Source organism: Dipodomys merriami, unplaced genomic scaffold, assembly GCF_024711535.1.
Source record: "Dipodomys merriami isolate MVZ:Mamm:240054 unplaced genomic scaffold, mDipMer1.0.p SCAF_8, whole genome shotgun sequence".
Lineage (NCBI taxonomy): Eukaryota > Metazoa > Chordata > Mammalia > Rodentia > Heteromyidae > Dipodomys > Dipodomys merriami.
Window position 1 is genome coordinate 39625507 of NW_027206401.1, and position 17164 is coordinate 39642670.

At 39.4% G+C, this 17164-nt stretch overlaps 1 long non-coding RNA gene across 1 annotated transcript; it reads right to left on the reverse strand.

The window, feature by feature from the left end:
* Positions 1–812: 812 nt before the first annotated feature.
* LOC138819526 (uncharacterized) lies at positions 813–15511 on the reverse strand. The gene is made up of 3 exons (XR_011369468.1): positions 15384–15511; positions 2111–2280; positions 813–873 (listed from the first exon to the last, which is right to left on the reverse strand). It is a non-coding gene; the product is annotated as an uncharacterized lncRNA (long non-coding RNA).
* Between the last annotated feature and the right edge of the window lie 1653 nt (positions 15512–17164).

Below are 17164 nucleotides of genomic sequence, written 5' to 3' on the forward strand. Positions count from 1 at the left end.
CTGAGGGCTATGCCACAGGTCAGCCAAGGCTGCCTAGCAGTGAAATGTTGCAATGTGTCTTGGTTAAACACAATGCTTTGGGTAGTTTTGCTTGTGTGTCACTGTCGGATGAAATGGTGGCCCAATGGATTAATGCAAAAGGAGGGGAAAGACTGTAACCTTCAAACATTTGCTGAAGCTGACAAGATCAGATATTGTTTATTTATATGCTGATATAAAAGTTGAAAACACAACTTAGCAAAAATCTGATCAAATAGCTTGTTTGGGATAAGGATTAAGAACCAGACAAGAGAACTATCTCATTAGCACGCTGGTTAAGTTGGAAATTTATAAAGAACATCTAGGAAATCATGACTGTAAGATTTGATCGGATTTGATAGCATAAAATTATTTGGCCACAAACCTCTGCAGAGTACACATCCCACAACATCATATATTCATTAATGCAAATGCATATTTAATTTTTCTTAAGATGAAGTTATATAACATTTAGAAATGAATAAATGCATAACCTGTGGGATTGTTCATAGTGATATCTCCCAATTGTGTGCGTGTGTGTGAGAAAGAGAGGGAGAGACAGAGATGGGAGAGAGGGAGGGAGGGAAACAGAAGAAGAGAGAGAGGAAGAAAGGGAGATAAAGACACAGAAAGAGAGGGGATGAGAAAGAGCAGGAAGAGAGAAGAGAGGAGAGAGAGAGTGAAAAGAGAGAGAGACTTACTTTCATCAGTGAGTCTTCAACAAATCACGAGAAAAACCAGATGATTCTGGCAGATATTTTAATGTTACTATTTGATAGACAATGGTAGTGAGCCTGATTTCTCCTTGCATTTTTCTTAAAGCAACACCTTTGTTTCCTCTTTCTGTTTTATTTTCTGTTTATAAAAAAAACAAAAACAAAAAAACAAACTTGAATTGTTTCTCAAACTCATTATGCTACGTGATTAGGAAAACAATGTCAACTATGGTGAAACATTCCTTTACAGGGAATTTTTAAAAAAAATCTAAAAACCACATAAATGTAAGTATCTAGCTTTACAATCTTCATTTCATCCTGTTTCAGAGGGCGCATTGATTTTTGAGTGCCGTCCTTGATGCGTCTGCTGAGATCAGGAGATACAGCACAGTGTACTCATCACAGGAGGGGAGATTCAAGGGATGGTTAAGGAGCAAATTGTACTGAGAAAAGTGTATATTCTGTCAAAGTGAAATAACTCTATGGAAATGGTGATATCTCCCCTGTCTTGTCTAGTCTGTGTGTCTGTTTTGGTTATCGCTTTAAAAAATTTCAATTCTTTCTTTACAAGAACAAACAGAAAAAGATTAAGCTTTAACATTGATATTTTTTAATTTTCTGGGTGGCTTGATTGTATTATGTCATTTAAAGAGCAAATAGTGGCTAATATCCACCTGGTAAAAATGATTAACAAATTAATTAGTGTGCCTTTTATTCTTAGAAATACAAGCTAGTGACTTTTGCTTTTTATCACATCAGTGAAACATAATTATTAATTTGAATTCTCATAAATAGGCTCAACACTTATTTCAGTTCAAAATAGGGACCCAGGCTGGATTTTTTCTTATGATGTGATTTTATTTTCCTAAAGTAAACAAATGATCATTCTTCATATTAAAAGTTTAAACCCACAATTTAAAAATTGTTGCTTTCTGACATGGATGTTATTTAGTATGTAGTGATTTTACACATGTATTTTTAGTCTCACTTCAGCTGTTCATTTGTAAGGTTTTTGCTATTTGGAATCCATGACCAGTTAGGTGGTCTTTGGTATATCCTCTGCTTATTATATGTAGAGGATATGAAACTCTTGTGGTTGTTCTTTTTCCCTAGTGTTCATTCTAAGTTACACTTTATCAGGCATTTTACTCTTGGCTGTGTTCAGGTGAGGTCAAATGACAAAAAGAAATCCTGCCACTTAGTAAACACATACATTAGTTTTCTTTAAAGAGCTGACTTCTATCAAATAGAATTCTGCTTTACCAAATACATTAGTTTCCTTTACAGAGCTAAATTGTATCAAAGTCATGGGCCTGGCCACCTGATTACAGGACATCAGAGAAAAGATGTATCTGTACTGCAAGAAAGCAGCTCACCTTGATCTTGAGTTTAGTGGTCATCCAAGTCGTGGCTTGTTCCTTCTTCCTTCTTGAATCCATCTGTACTCCACAAGTAGACAGACCGAGGTGGGCATTGAACATTGTCATCTGCCTCTGACATTTTCACTCAATTATTGGCAAGACACATACAAACGTGCCCATTTCTGCTGTAAGGTTCATAGAGAAGATTAAATGTACATTAAGGTCTTAGAGAGCTGTACACAGCATTGTAGTTTGTTTCATACTCTTTGGATATATTTAGCTCGTGTGTGTGTGTGTGTGTGTGTGTGTGTGTGTGTGTGTGTGTGTGTGTGTGTGTGCATGCTAGCAATTGAATCCAGGCCTTTGTGTATACTAATTAGGCAAGTAGTCTATCACTGAGCTACATCTCCATCTAATTCAGAATTTGTAATGAACTAGAATAAGTTTTCTAACTTTGTGTGCAATAAAAAATTATTAGCAATCGGGCTGGGAAGGTGGCTCAGTGGTAGAGCGCTTGCCTTGCATGTATGAGGTCCTGGGTTCGATTCCTCAGCACCACATAAGCAAAAAGAAAAAAAGCTGGAAGTGGCACTGTGGCTCAAGTGGTAGAGCGCTAGCCTTGAGCTGAAGAGCTGAGGGACAGCACCCAGGCCCAGAGTTCAGGCTCCATGACCGGACCCCCCCCCAAAAAAAAAATTATTAGCAATACCCTGACTTTCATTGGCTTCAAATCTTACAAACTGCCTTTATTTTCTGGTTTTATTTAATTCCTCTGTCTTTTGTAAGAATAGTGTGCTAGCTTTCCAAATACTGACCTAGCTCTTGAAACAGCTAATACACTGACTATTTTTTTTCCATCAAAGTTCTCTTTGAAGAACACTATATAAACATGAGCCAAAGTATTTTTCTTACTAAGGCATTAAGGTTTATTGTAGGGAACATAAATTAACATAGAAACTAAAATCACCCTTAATTTTACCTAGCACAGATAAGCATTATCAATATTTGAGAGAATTACTTCCACACAGGTCCCTATGCATATAGAAAGCTAAAGGTTTTTTGTTTTGTTTTGTTTTTAATAGGGGCTTAAGGGGTTAAAAAAGAAAGAGGATTATTTCACTTCTTGCTTACATTTTCAGTTCCCTCAAGGTCCCCTCTTTAACAGACTGTCTCAGGAGTGATTCAGGATGCTGAAGCAGTTGATCACTGAATAAATCTTCCCTGACTCTGAAAATGTTACAGTATTATGCAGCACACACAGCATGGGTTGCAGCTGAGCTGCTCTGTGGCCAGAGATGATCTCTGGGTAAAGAAATTGCCTAGAATTACCCAAGGGAGTTTGCATTTCAGTAGCGAAATAGAGAGCGCTGGAATGGAATTGAGTGACTTGCTCAAGGTTTTGGCCATATAAACATTAAATGAGGGCTGGTGGAGTACAAGATAAAAGAAATCTCAATATCGTGTGATTCAGAGAAGAGAAGGACACCTTATAAATGTCACTCATTAGAGAGCGCTAGATATGGGCTTTTCAAATACATCACCTAACTGCTGGCAGGATGGAATGTCCTGGAAACCCCATTTCTCTTGGTACCACCCTGAACAAGAAAGCCATGTAGCATGAGGTAACGTCTGCTTGGAGTTTCTGAGCCCCAGATACCGGCTGGCTTGGTCTTCGGATGTGGTGTGTGGGGGAGTAAACTTTCAAAATACATTCTGCTAGAGATCTATTCCCTTAGCTCTAGAGCAGCGAGGAATCCATTTTCTGCATTTGGACTTAAAGGAATATCTTGATACTTTTCAGGCCCTTAGAGCAATTTTGAAACCTATGACACACAATTTTGTGTGTTTGGTGTTGAGGCTGGTTCCTGGAACAAATTAGATACCCAGTTGTTTTTTTTGTAATTAATTGAATGGAGAAAGAAGTGGTAGGTGTATCAGTACCACTGATTTAAGACTAGTTGGAATGTTGGAAGGGAATGGCCATATCTGGTAGGAAATAGATTCATGTGCCAACACAAGGAAACCTTAAGACACAGGAAATATGATATGATTCCCTGGAGTTTCAGCCTGCCAGCATTAGTTCAGTAACAGGTACATTTTTCTAAGGGTCAGGTTGGGAAGAGGAGAAGCACATATGGTTCACAGTATTCATATGATACTCTATCTAAAATGCCTTTCAGTAAAGTTTATATTATATACACATATACATATATATATATATATATACATATTTACATTAATCTATCCACAAACTTTCTGGCTCACTTGTGAAGGTATTTGCACTTGAGATCATTGGTGTGGAACAAAGTTTGCAGATATCAGGCCTACTGAATCTGACTCTCAGAGGCTGGTAGGAATTTATAATTTCAAAATGCTCTCCTGATGATTCAGATGCAGGTGGTCTGAAGCTCAGCGTTTGAGACCAGCGGTGGAGAGGAAGGGATAATGTGACTTTTCCATTTTTCTATAATTTATGTGAACCATTTAGTCTTAATATCCAATTACTATGCAGTGTCATAACAATTACCACATGTATGTTGTTAAATGTGTGCCCGATTAACTTTATTACAGGTTGTATCTGAAACAGCAGAGACTGCTCCTAGATGGGGTCTCTGTCTTCAGCGATTTTATGAACACAATGTTAGAACCATTAAGGAGAACACAATTTAGTCCCAGAATTCAGTAGCATGACTTTTGTAAGTTTCAATGCTAAGCTGTAAACAGTTTTTCATCATTTAAAAGTCACTTTTTTAGGGCTGGGAAGTTGGCTCAGTGGTAGAGTGCTTGCCTCACATGCATGAGGCCCTGGGTTCAATTCCTCAGCACCACATAAGCAGAAAAAAGCCAGAAGTATTGCTGTGGTTCAAGTGGTAGGGCACTAGCTTTGAGCTGAAGAGCTGAGAGACAGTGCCCAGGCCCAGAGTTCAGCCCCCACGACTGACAAAAAAATAAATAAATGAAATAAAAAGTCACTTTTAAAAAAAGCTGGTAGAATATTGTTGCAGTTTTCTTTGTGATACTAGATTCTCATTTCTTTCTGATAAGCCTAGAGAAAGGGAAGGATAAAGTGATTGCATGCAAAGGAAGGAAAATTCCATCATGATGGAGTCCTCCCTTTTGAAAGATATTGTTGACGTTATATGAGAATATACTGGGTGCCATTGACCTGCCTGATGAATACTGCACATGGTAAATAGGCTTGACCCAGAGACAATATTGAATTCAAAGGCCCATGCCAAAGAAAGAAGACTGCAAATGACTGGAGGGGGCTCTTGTTCTGCCACAGGCCTATCTTTGTACAAGAATTGCTGGACACCTCTTGTTAGCAAACACGGCCGGCCTTCCTGACAATGGTCTGTAAGTCAATGTTTAACTCCCTTCTGTGCCATTCCAGAGAAAAATAAGAAAAACAAGCCAAAAACATAGTTTAGGTAAAATAAAGTATACCATGAAGTAAAATTATCCAGAAGATTTCTTGTTTTGTATGACTATTGAGGATGCTGGATGGATATGGAAGGCTCCGCATGGGGATAGGATGCTGTGCGCTGGACAGGATGATAACTTCCTTGATTCTCACCTCAGAACTTAATAATTTACCAGGCTTCCCTTGGATCAGCTCTTACTCCATTATCAGCAGAAATCCTTCTTTCTGAATTGCTTAGCTAATTATTGACATGAAACTCATTAGATTTAGTGAAGAGCTGTGTGTGTGTGTGTGTGTGTGTGTGTGTGTGTGTGTGTGTGTGTGTGTGTGTGTGTGTGTGTGTGTGTGTGTGTGTGTGTGTGTGTGTGTGTACAAGTGTGGGCTGGGATAGACTGTCCCACTTTTCCAGCCAGTGCTGGCTTCTGGTGAGACCCTGGACATTTTGTTGAAGTTTTAATAAATGCTGATGTCCACCCTGCATTGTTGATTTGGGGATTAAGTGAGCTTATTCATGTGCAGCGGCCTGTCTTATTGTTAAATATCCTAAATGGTTGCTATTTTCTTTTGGTAAGGGCTGTAGAGCTGGCTCAAAGTTGTCCCAAACCAGAGAGGAGGTGTCAACAGAGGTAGGATCTGTGCAGAGGACCGATGATACTTTCCAGAGGAGGTTATCCTCTGCAAATCACTCCTCTGCAAATTATTCCTCCAGGGACATTAGTTCACATCTGGATAATAAATTTTCCAAGAAATACACTGAGAAATCTTTTCCTAGGTCCAGGCCCATTCAAGTATTATATAGAGGCTTAGTGTAAGTTGTTAAAAAGATGCTGTTTCTTGGACATACTCAATAGGGAGGAAAGTTGTATGTACCAGGGGCCACCAGACTTCAGAGGTGGGGGTAACATAGTTCTTTGGAGAACCTGCAGTTGTTTTATGGCAATGACATGAAGGAGGCAGATTAGTCATATATATATATATATATATGTATATATATATATATACATATATATATATATATATATATACATATATATCAAGGCTAGTGATCTACCACTTCAGCCACAGCACCACTCCCAGTTTTCTGGTGTTTAATTGGAGATAAGCATCTCAAGGACTTTCTTGCCCTGGCTGATTTTAAACTTCCATCCTCAGATCTCAGCCTCCTCAGTAGTTTGGATTACAGGTGTGAGCCACCGGCATCCGGCAGTCAAAGGTATTTTATTGTATGCAGCAGAGCCCAGTTTCCCTTTCTCTTTCCTCTTTTCCCTCCCATATCAAGCATCATCTTTTGGAAGGGCATCTCAGGATGTTTCTTATCCATATTCCATTTTCAGTCTTGCTCTTTGGCTAGTCCTGTGATGCTTTTCCTTATCAATGTTTTGCGGTGATTCTTTTTCTTTTAAATTGTATGCTAGCTACTTAGCACATTTATTTCTTGTCTCCTTTAAGAGAACCTAAAGGTGTGAGGAAGATTTCTCTATTTCTTTTGTTATTTTTTTCAACTCCCAGTCTGAGACACCATTATTCTAGAAATGTGGCAAAAACAAATTCAATGAATAAGTGCTCACGTTTGCAAAAAAAAATCATTGGTATAGTTAATGAATTTTTATTGTAAGGAATTCTTGAAGAACTGCAATTGGGTGTGGGGGGTGTTGGTTTTATTAAAACCTCCTGGTCATTGTAACTTTATGCAGAATAGTCTATATCATCAACTCTTTTCTTGCTAAATAAAGGAGCAGCGCCCAGAATGCTAAAGGGCAGTGGCATATCACTCAGAAATTAGGTGTGTTTTTTTAGAAGGGAACCCTACTGCATTGTTGGTGGGAGTGTAAACTTGTTCAACCACTTTGGAAAGTAGTATGGAGGTTCCTCAAAAGACTCCACATAGAGCTCCCCTAGAACCCAGCAATCCCCCTTTTGGGCATTTACCTGAATCATCACAAACAACCATACTAAAGCTACCAGCACAACTATGTTTATTGCAGCATTATTTACCATAGCTAAGATATGGAACCAACCCAGATGCCCCTCAGTAGATGAATGGATCAAGAAAATGTGGTATATATACACAATGGAATTCTATGCCTCCATCAGAAAGAATGACATTGTCCCATTTGTTAGGAAATGGAAAGACTTGGAAAAAAGTATATTAAGTGAAGTAAGCCAGGCCCACAGAAACATAGGTCCCATGGTTTTCCTTTTTTGCAATAACTAGTATATGTCTGAGACAAGTGAAAACGCTCAGATAAGATGATGTTAGGCGAAATGAACCCCAAGATAAGGACACACATGTTTTTTTTTCTTGCTATTGTTTCTAACATATTTATAAGGTGATTGTTTTGTTGTTTTGTATGTCCCTCCCCCACGGTATAACCCTGTTTTCACTGTATTTGATGTTGGTATAATTTGTGGAGGGGTAGGGAAAAAATAAATTGTTTAAATAGAGATACAGGTGGACCCATTGCAACAATGAGATGTACAAAATATTATGTTGAAAAATGAACTTTACAACTGTGGCTGGGGGGGGGGGTGGAGAGGGGAGAGTGTAGTCCTGTAGAGAGGGGAGGATGGGATGGAAAGGGAAAAAAAAGGAGGAGGCTGCAATGCTTGATAAGAAATGTACTTATTGCCTTGCTCATGTAATTGTAACCCCTCTGTATGGTATTTTCACAATAAAAACATTAAAAAATTAGGTGTTTTTTTATTTTTCTAAAAGGAGTTTTGACTTTTGATTCTACTCCTTTCAGCTCTCTCTGTCCAGGCTTCCTCCTTTGTTAAATGAGAGTATTTATTACAATAGGTAATCTCTGGCTTGTTATATACTTCCAACGCTCTTTGGAAGATACTGAGGTTGAATTAGTCATCTTAAAAACAAAAAATTCTATTTCTGCTATGTGCTGGTAGTACACATCTGTAATATTAACTACTCTGGAGGCTGAGATCTAAGGATTAAGGTTTGAAGCCAGCCTGAACAGGGAAGCCCAGAAGACTCTTATCTCTAATTAATATCAAACAGCTAGAAGTGGAGCTCTGGCTCAAGTAACAAGGTGTGAGCCTTGGGTGAAAAAGCTAAGGAAGTATGTCCAGGTCCCAAGTTCAAGCCCCAGTACTGGCATATACATTTCCATAAAATTATATTTCCAATGAAAAATGTTATTTTTTATTGTTTTTTATTTTTGGTAAAAATTTTTTAAAAATCTAGTAAATTGAATATTTGGAATAATGAAGGTTTTTTTTTTTAGCCCGAGCTGATGATTCACACACACATACAAAAAACACCAAAAACCAAGAAAATGTTTTAAAACATCTAGAAGCAATAAAGAATGCCTTCCTAATCATTTATGAAGAATATTTTATAGTGTTTTAATAATTATGTTTTAAAATATCTCATGTTTTAAAAATCTCAGTGAGTGTTACAAAGTTGTAAAAATAGAGAGACTAAGAAAGAAAATGATGTCGAGAACAAATATATTTTTTCCTGGTAAAATTATAGGCAGTATTATGAATGTTTTACCTGATTATCTTCTGATTATAACATCCTAATTGGAAAAGTCCTTCAGGTAAAATAGGACAAGCTATGTTATAACAGACCAAGAAACGTAACTTCATGAGCATAGTCAGGCAACAAGTATTTCATCATGCTGCTGGGGTAGAGTATTCTAAGTTGGTAACTTGCAGAGAGCGATGAAAGACAGATGAAAGATGGTAGGTTCCCTCTTCAGAGCATTTATATGCTGATCTAGAACCTGTTTCCCAAACCATAAAACATCTGCATCTGCATCTGTGTCTGTTCGATTAGCTGAAAAAACAAATCTACTAAACCAAGCTCCAATTTAAAAAACAAAAACAAAAGATAAAACAGTAGCTTTGCAACGTCTTTTCCAAAATATTTTTTCCCCATTGGACTATATCCATTATACAGGATGAAATTTTATGTCCAAAAGAATTTGTAAAGTTCTACTTATTCTGAAAATTTTACATTGGCTGTTTACACTTTGAACTCAGTGACTAGCATTCTGATCACTATTGGTCTGCCCAGGTTATTTTATTCCTAGCTGAAAACAACAGAATATTTGCCTAAAGACAACATCTTGGAGTTATCTTATGAATACAGATTCATTTACAAACCAATTAGAAGGAAAAGAAGACTTAGACAATACACAAACAAAATATTGCGATACTTTTGTTCAGATCACGGACTTGCATTTATTTTCAAGTCCCACTCAAAATTTTGTGTTTATTTATGCATAGGCTGCTTCGTTCCAGAAAGGATTTACGATTACTCTGTTCTCTATTTTTAGTTCTTAAGTGGAACTAATTCGAACAAATCAACCAGATAGTACAAAGTAGGTCCTATGTCGACACGTGGCAAGCAACCAACTATCACTGAGAAATCTGAAGAGTGCTGAAAAGCCTTCTGAAGATGGAATTTTCCCCCATACTCCACTCCTTCTATTATCAGATTTCTTTAGAATCACTTCTTAGACAGGCATTTTAACTGAGTTAAGATGTTTCCTGGGACAGATGCCAAATAAACTAATCTGTGTTAATGTGCTATATATCTGATTAATTCATGGTTGCAAACACAGTGCCTCAGGGTCCAGGCCAGTGGCTTGTGGCAGGACTGCTAGGGTGGGCTGGACAAGAGGAAAAGCCCCACGCTCTTGGCTGTAAGGACCAGCTGTGTGTAGCTCAGTCTCAGTGATCTGAACGCTCGGGTTCAGGCAGCTGGTTTAGCTTTTTTTTTTTTTTTTTGAAGATTAATATATGAAACACCCTGATTTCAAAATGTTGATAAATAATTCAGAAGTTTTGAAAACACTGCAAGGTCTAAAAATATCTCTCTGCCGGGCCCTGGCCCAGTATGGTGGCTTACACCTGTAATGTCAGTTACTTTGAGAGGCAGAAATAAGATGATTGCAATTAGAAGCCAGCCTGGATAAAAATGGTTCAGTAAGACCCTATATTAAAGAACACACCAGTAATTCCAGCTCTGTAGAGGGTTGAGAGTCCGAGGATCAAGGTCCAGTCATGCTGGGCAAAACCTGCAAGATCCTACTTGAGAAATAGCGACAGCAAAACGTGCTAGAGATGTGGCTCAAATGGTAAAGCACTTGCCTAGCAAGCCTGAGCCCAGCTTTAAAATCCTAGGAACATACATACTTACTCCCTAAATTCAAAACCCACCAACAAAAATCTCTCTAGCCACTCTGATTTGGCCTGGAACTGAATTCAGTAATTAGCCATATTATAGTGGTTGGTACGTCATAAGTGACAGTTCTAAGTACCCTGATAGAGGACTAGAAGTCTGGGACAAATGTCCAATATTTAATGTATTAGTTAGCTATCTGTTGCTGTGACAAATATATTTGAACTATCTTAAGAGGAGGAAAGGTTTGCTTTGGTTCACAGTTTCTGAGATTTCAACCTCTGGTCAGTTGGCCCCACAGTTCAGGTCTGTGGGGAAGTAGTACTTGGTGAGAAAACTGCTACCTTCATGGTGATCAGCAAGCAAAGAATGAGACAGAAAGGGGCCCAGGCCTGTGATGCCTCAGGGACACTTTCCAATGACTAATTTCTTTCTATTAGGCCCACCTCTCCCCAAGTCCACCACCTCCTGTTAGTACTACAGTCTGACCACCCTACCTTTGGCCTATGGACCATTATAGGACATTTAAAATTCGAACCACAGCACAGAGGTGTAGAAATAGAGGCCCAGGGCTAGGACCCTTAGGGGTTCCTACAGACTTGACTGGTGTCCAACCTGAATGCAGACGAAGGTTAGAGAGAGAATACATGAGGGCCTCATCTCATTATTCTGTCTAGGATGGTCCCTGGGTGAGGAGGAGGTTTCTGTCAGTTTTGGAAAATGACACTCATTTTTCCTTTGATGTGAAAGCTGCTGTGGTTTGGAGAACTCTGTATTCTTTGGTTTCTGGGCACTCCTGAGCAGAGCAGATACCAGGGTCCTGCCCTATCAGTAAGCAAACAAGCCCCAGGGAGATTTCCTTGCTGGTTCTCAGCCAGAGGATTAGCAGTGATGAAAAAAAAAAGCAAAACAAAACCTAAGAACAACAACAAAAAACAATGAAACCACCATGGGAGTGCATTTCCAAGAGTGTGTCTTCTTGGCATGGGAGCCAGCCAACAGCTGGTCTTCGGGAGAAATGCAATCCTTTAATTCAGGACCCAAAATAGAAAGTCTCAAGAGTCCACAATCACAGTCTGGCACTTAGGATGAGGAAATGGCACCTAGGCCAGGTTCACTGTGAAGGATCGCAGTGCCACAGGCTCAGACTTAGTGGGGGAATGTGAGGGGTGCTCCAGTGACCTTGATGAGATTGCTGGGGGTGGTAGGAAGAGCTGTGGGTGGCAGGTGAGAGGGTACAGGAGAGTATTATTATGATTAGCATCAAACAAATGGCTTTTGTCCCCCCTGTACATGGAAATGTATATCAAACTTGTCTTTTTCCCCCCTTATAGGCTGGTCATTAGGGGGAGCTCTGTGCTCAACTAAGATATGTGGATGCATAGTTCAGCCACATCTGAAATTTCCAGAGGACTCTCGGTGCTCATTTTTCATTCTTTTTCATGCTCTGCTGTTTCCCTGCAGCAACAAGTGATTGCTTTAGGATGTTATTTCAGCGATGGAATGGGTATGAGATGCACGGGGGCTGAACAAAAGAGACATAGTTGGTGTTGATTTTTGTGGTTGTGAACAAGAAAAGTGGTAGGCATGAATAGGAGAGGGAGGCAGGAGAAGAGGAAGCACGAGAGAGGAAGAGAATTTCTTAGTTCTTATGAGAAGGACTTTGTGCATATGTAACGACGTGAGTCTTAGCAAGGGCTGGTTTTTAGAAAATTTATTGTCACGACTAACAAGATATCCCTCTGGTAGATTTTGATGATAGATGTTGGCCACTCACATAGCAGCGCAATAAACCGACCACACAGGGTTAAGAACAATCAATTTTAGTGAATTGTTCCACAGTTGCCAATGAAGGGTTAGAGGAATTTCATCCCCAGCCATGATTTTGCATGGACCCTTTCAGACGGTGCATCTGGCTTTGCTGGAGTCATTCAGTTCCCAGGCTGTGGAACTCGAGCTAGAATCTTTAACTATTCTGTTGCTGCAAACTCGGGACCTGTGTGCTGCCATTGTAATGGGACTGAATCCGGACCTTAGTAGTTCAGCCCCCAACCCCCATCTTCCTGTGCCTACAGTGGATCAGTCCCTGCTTATATTCCTTCTTATCAGTAGGAAATGAAATAAATAATAAGTAAATGAGGTTGAATATGCTAAGTCACTGGCTTTGTTTTTACTGGCTTTGCTTTACTGTTTTAAAAGGAAAGACAAGTCCTGTTTGTGGAATTTGATGCTCTTAATAAGCCTGAGTTCCCACTGCCACCTCTATGTATATTTCCCAAATAGCAATTATCAGCACAACTTCACAACCACCGGGGCAGGTAACAATATTTCTTTAAAATACTTAGAAGAAGTGAAAGGCATTTCAAAGGGCTTTAATTGCCACAGAGTGATTCCACTTTCCACTTTTCTTTTTCTTGCCTCAAGGTCCCCTCTACAAAGACTGTCTGGAGCATGATTTAGGTTTTTGGAAGCAGATGATAGTGGCATAAATCTGGCCAGACAAGGAAGGGTGCTGCAGAACTGGCAGTACACTCTGTACGTCCAAATGTCACATGAAATGCTCATGAATAGAGCAAGCAGAGATGGCTGGGCACCCTGAACAATGCAAATAGATAAAGGAAGAAAGGAGGAGATGCTGGTCCTAGTGTTTCATTTAGAGAGGTACAACGGAAGCAGTGGTTTTGGATCCAACAGTGACAATGCTAGCAGGACATTGGGAAATGTTCTTTCCTTGAGGCTAAGTGTGTATGGGGGAGATCAGACCTGTGGGCTCCCTGCTGAAAGAGGCATCAGAAAAAAGGAATGTCTGTTCTAAAAAGGGTCCTGGAAGTGCAGTATACCAAGAAGAGGATTGCAGTGGTTTAACTTCTTTGAACAACTAACTTACAGTTTAACCAAATGTGTTCCAGGAAGCTGGAACATGTGCTGGTGGGGAGGGCAAGGAAAGATGGGGAGATGATTGGAGAGGGGAAGGGTGGGCCAATGTTGACATAATAGTCCATGTATGTATATGAAAATGGAGCTAGGTAAATGGAAGGGATGGATGGAGTTGAGGAGAATGATGGAAGGGGTGACATTGATCAAGATGCGATGTCATCATAAACTGACATGTTGAATTGAAACTCTTTTGTACAACTACTTAAGGATAGCAATGCACATATAGGGTCCCAGGTGAGTTTTTGTATAGTAACACTTCAGAACTACTACCTTAGGGATGCTAGCTTATGAAAGCATAAGAAAGGTAAAATCATAAGAAAGGGGTGCAGGAGCTGCTATGGTTTCCAGATTACAGGCTCACACCTGTAATCCTAGCTAATGAGGATCTGAGGATCACATTTTGAAGCCAGTAGGAGTAGCGAAGTATGAGACTCTCTTATCTCCAATTCATCACCAAAAAGCAGGAAATGGAGATATGGTTCAAGTGGTAGAGTGCTAACCTTGAGCAAAAAAGAAAAAAAATACATCAAGGACAATGCCCAGGTCTTGAGTTCAAGCTCCAGGACTGGAAAAAAAATAAAGAAGTAGAAGCACAGAGAGATTAAGCAAATTTTTCAAGGTTACAACAGCTAGCAAAATAAGAGGCAGGGCCAATTCTTGAATCCTCCTTAACTTGATGGAAAAATTTGTATTCTTTGCACTAAATCATAAAATGGAAAAGATTTTTAATTTCCATGTTGAAGAGTCCCCAGACATCATTCATGATATCCAGGCATGAAGAGAAAGAGTTTAATTCCTGTTTCTTAACATTTGCTCAGGCTCCTCTTAAACTCCGGAGAGGGGTGCCCTGAGGTTCGCCAGCTGTGGAGCCAGTACATGCTGCTCTTTCTCACTTCATGTAGCCACTCTCTCCCTTGGGCCGCTCTGGGAACTGGGAAGGTAGGAAAATTCCAGGCCTTGTATACACTTCTGTAATTCCCTATTTTTATGTTTTGCATTTTTAGCTAGTGTGAGCTAGCATGCTTTATCTCAACTTCTGCTTTTCTGTGGTGTGTATGAATAAATAAAGTTTCTTCTTAGGTGATTTTTTTTTGTTTCAAACTCTAAGTTGGACAGTTTTGTTTTTGTTTTTGTTTTTGTTTTTTTATTTTTTTTGCAAGATTTTAGTCTATGAGAAAAAGCTCTTAAAGAGATTTTCCTACAAGAATTTATCATTAGCCAAGGACTCAGCCTTTTTTTTTTTAATTCTGATTTTAGAGCATCTCAGAAATGCTTCTGAGAGAATTCTAACCTATAGCAATTGCCTTTCAGATCAGGATTGGAATGGCACAAGTTCGTGAAAAGATTTTGGACTCTGGGGATAGGCAAAAGCAAGCTACTGAACTGTTGGGGCCTCTGTTTCTTCAACCATTAAATCAAGATGATAAAACCAAGCACCCAGGGAGATTGTGATGATTAAATGAGATGCAGAGTTTGCAGGGCCAATCTTAGCATCTGGTACAAGGCAGTAGTCAAATGTCAGATTTTTCCTTCCTTCTGGAAAGTGGAGAGAAAGACAGCTCCTATAAGACTGGAACTGGCTGGAGTCAAATACATGAAACGAGGAAGGGGGGTCCACTGACATGGCCCAAACAAATGGCATTTTACCTTTACAGGATGTGAGAGGTGATCATCACTGTTCCTTGGATCCCAAGCTACCCAGTTTTATCATGTAAAACTCTGTCAAACCTACAACTGTCTGCTCAGTCAGGTTGTAACCAAGTTCTGCCACTTATTACCTGTAGGATGGCTTTGGGAAAATTATTCTGTCCATTTCTTCCTCTGAACAAAGGGGATTAAAAATAGTGCCTCCTCCAATGGTTATGATAAGTAGTAGAAGTGAAGTGTTTTAACAGGAATTGGCTTGTAGTAGGTGCTCAGTGAATACTGTCTCTTGGCCACCAGTGCTGTGAAGAAGTTGGTCATTATCCACATTGTGACATCAGACAAACCCCTTTAACTTTGGTGAACCAAGTTTCTCTTCCTGTCTTCAAGTGTGTAAAGTTAAGTGAGGGCAGAAAGCAGCGTTTTAGAAGATGGAAGATATGAGGAGGAAATCTCTACAGCGGCTTGCTAAACAAAGGACTTTTTCATTTCCTTTTCTCCGAAGTCTAAGTTTGCTTTCATATCTAGAAAAGGCCATATCTTTCTCTTCTTTTGTCTTTTTAATAAATATCCTACAAGTTTGATTCAAGTTTCTCTCTGGCCAGGTTTTATCAATTAATTTGTCTACTTAATAATTATATCCATGACAACAGACAAGGGTCTCATATCTAAAATATACCTGGAATTCAAAAAATTAAATCTCCCAACAACAAATCTTCAAAGAAACAACTGCCCAATAAATAAGTGGGCTAAAGACTTAAAGAGAAACCTCTCTGAAGAGGAAAGACACATGAAGAAATGCTCAACCTCCCTAGCCATAAAAGAAATGCAAATCAAAACAACATTGAGATACCACCTCACCCCAGTTAGAATGGCTAGAATCAAGAGCTCTAATAACAACAGATGCTGGAGGGGATGTGGACAGAAGGGAACCTTACTGCATTGTTGGTGGGAGTGAAACTTGTTCAACCACTTTGGAAAACAGTATGGAGGTTCCTCAAAAGACTCCACATAGAGCTCCCCTATGACCCAGCAATCCCACTTTGGGACATTTACCCAAATGTTCACAAGACCACACTAAAGCTACCAGCACAACTATGTTTATTGCAGTATTATTTACCATAGCTAATATATGGAAGCAACCCAGATGTCCCTCAGTAGATGAATGGATCAAGAAAATGTGGTATATATACACAATGGAATTCTATGCCTCCATCAGAAAGAATGACATTGCCCCATTTGTTAGGAAATGTAAAGACTTGGAAAAAATTATATTAAGTGAAGTAAGCCAGGCCCAAAGAAACATAGGTCCTATGGCTTCCCTTATTTGCAATAACTAGTATATGTCTGAGTCAAGCAGAAATGGTCAGATAAGTTGATGTTAGAGAAATGAACCCAAAGGTAAGAACTCAATTGGTTTTTCTTTCTTGCTATTGTTTCTAACATATTTATAAGGTGATTGTTTTGTTGCTTTGTATATCCCTCCCCCATGGTATAATCCCTATTTTCACTGTATTTGATGTTGGTATAATTTGTGGAGGGGAAAGGGAAAAACAAATCGTTTAAATAGGGAGGTGGACCCACTGTAACAATGAGATGTACAAGTCGTTAGGTTGAAAACAAACTTTACAACTTTGGTGCGGAGGGTGGGGGGAGGGGGAGAAGTATAGGGAGGGGGGACAGGGGAAGGATGGGAAGGGATGGGAAGGGGAAATAAAGGAGGAGGCTACAATGCTTGATAAGAAATGTACTCATTATCTTGCCCATGTAATTGTAACCCCTCTGTTCAATATTTTCACAGTAAAAAAAATTATATCCATGGTAGCTTGGTAGTCTAATTCCAGCCTTCAGGAGGCTGAGGCAGGAGGATCATGCTTTTTTAGCCTTGGCCAGCCTGGGTTACAGAGTGAGTTTG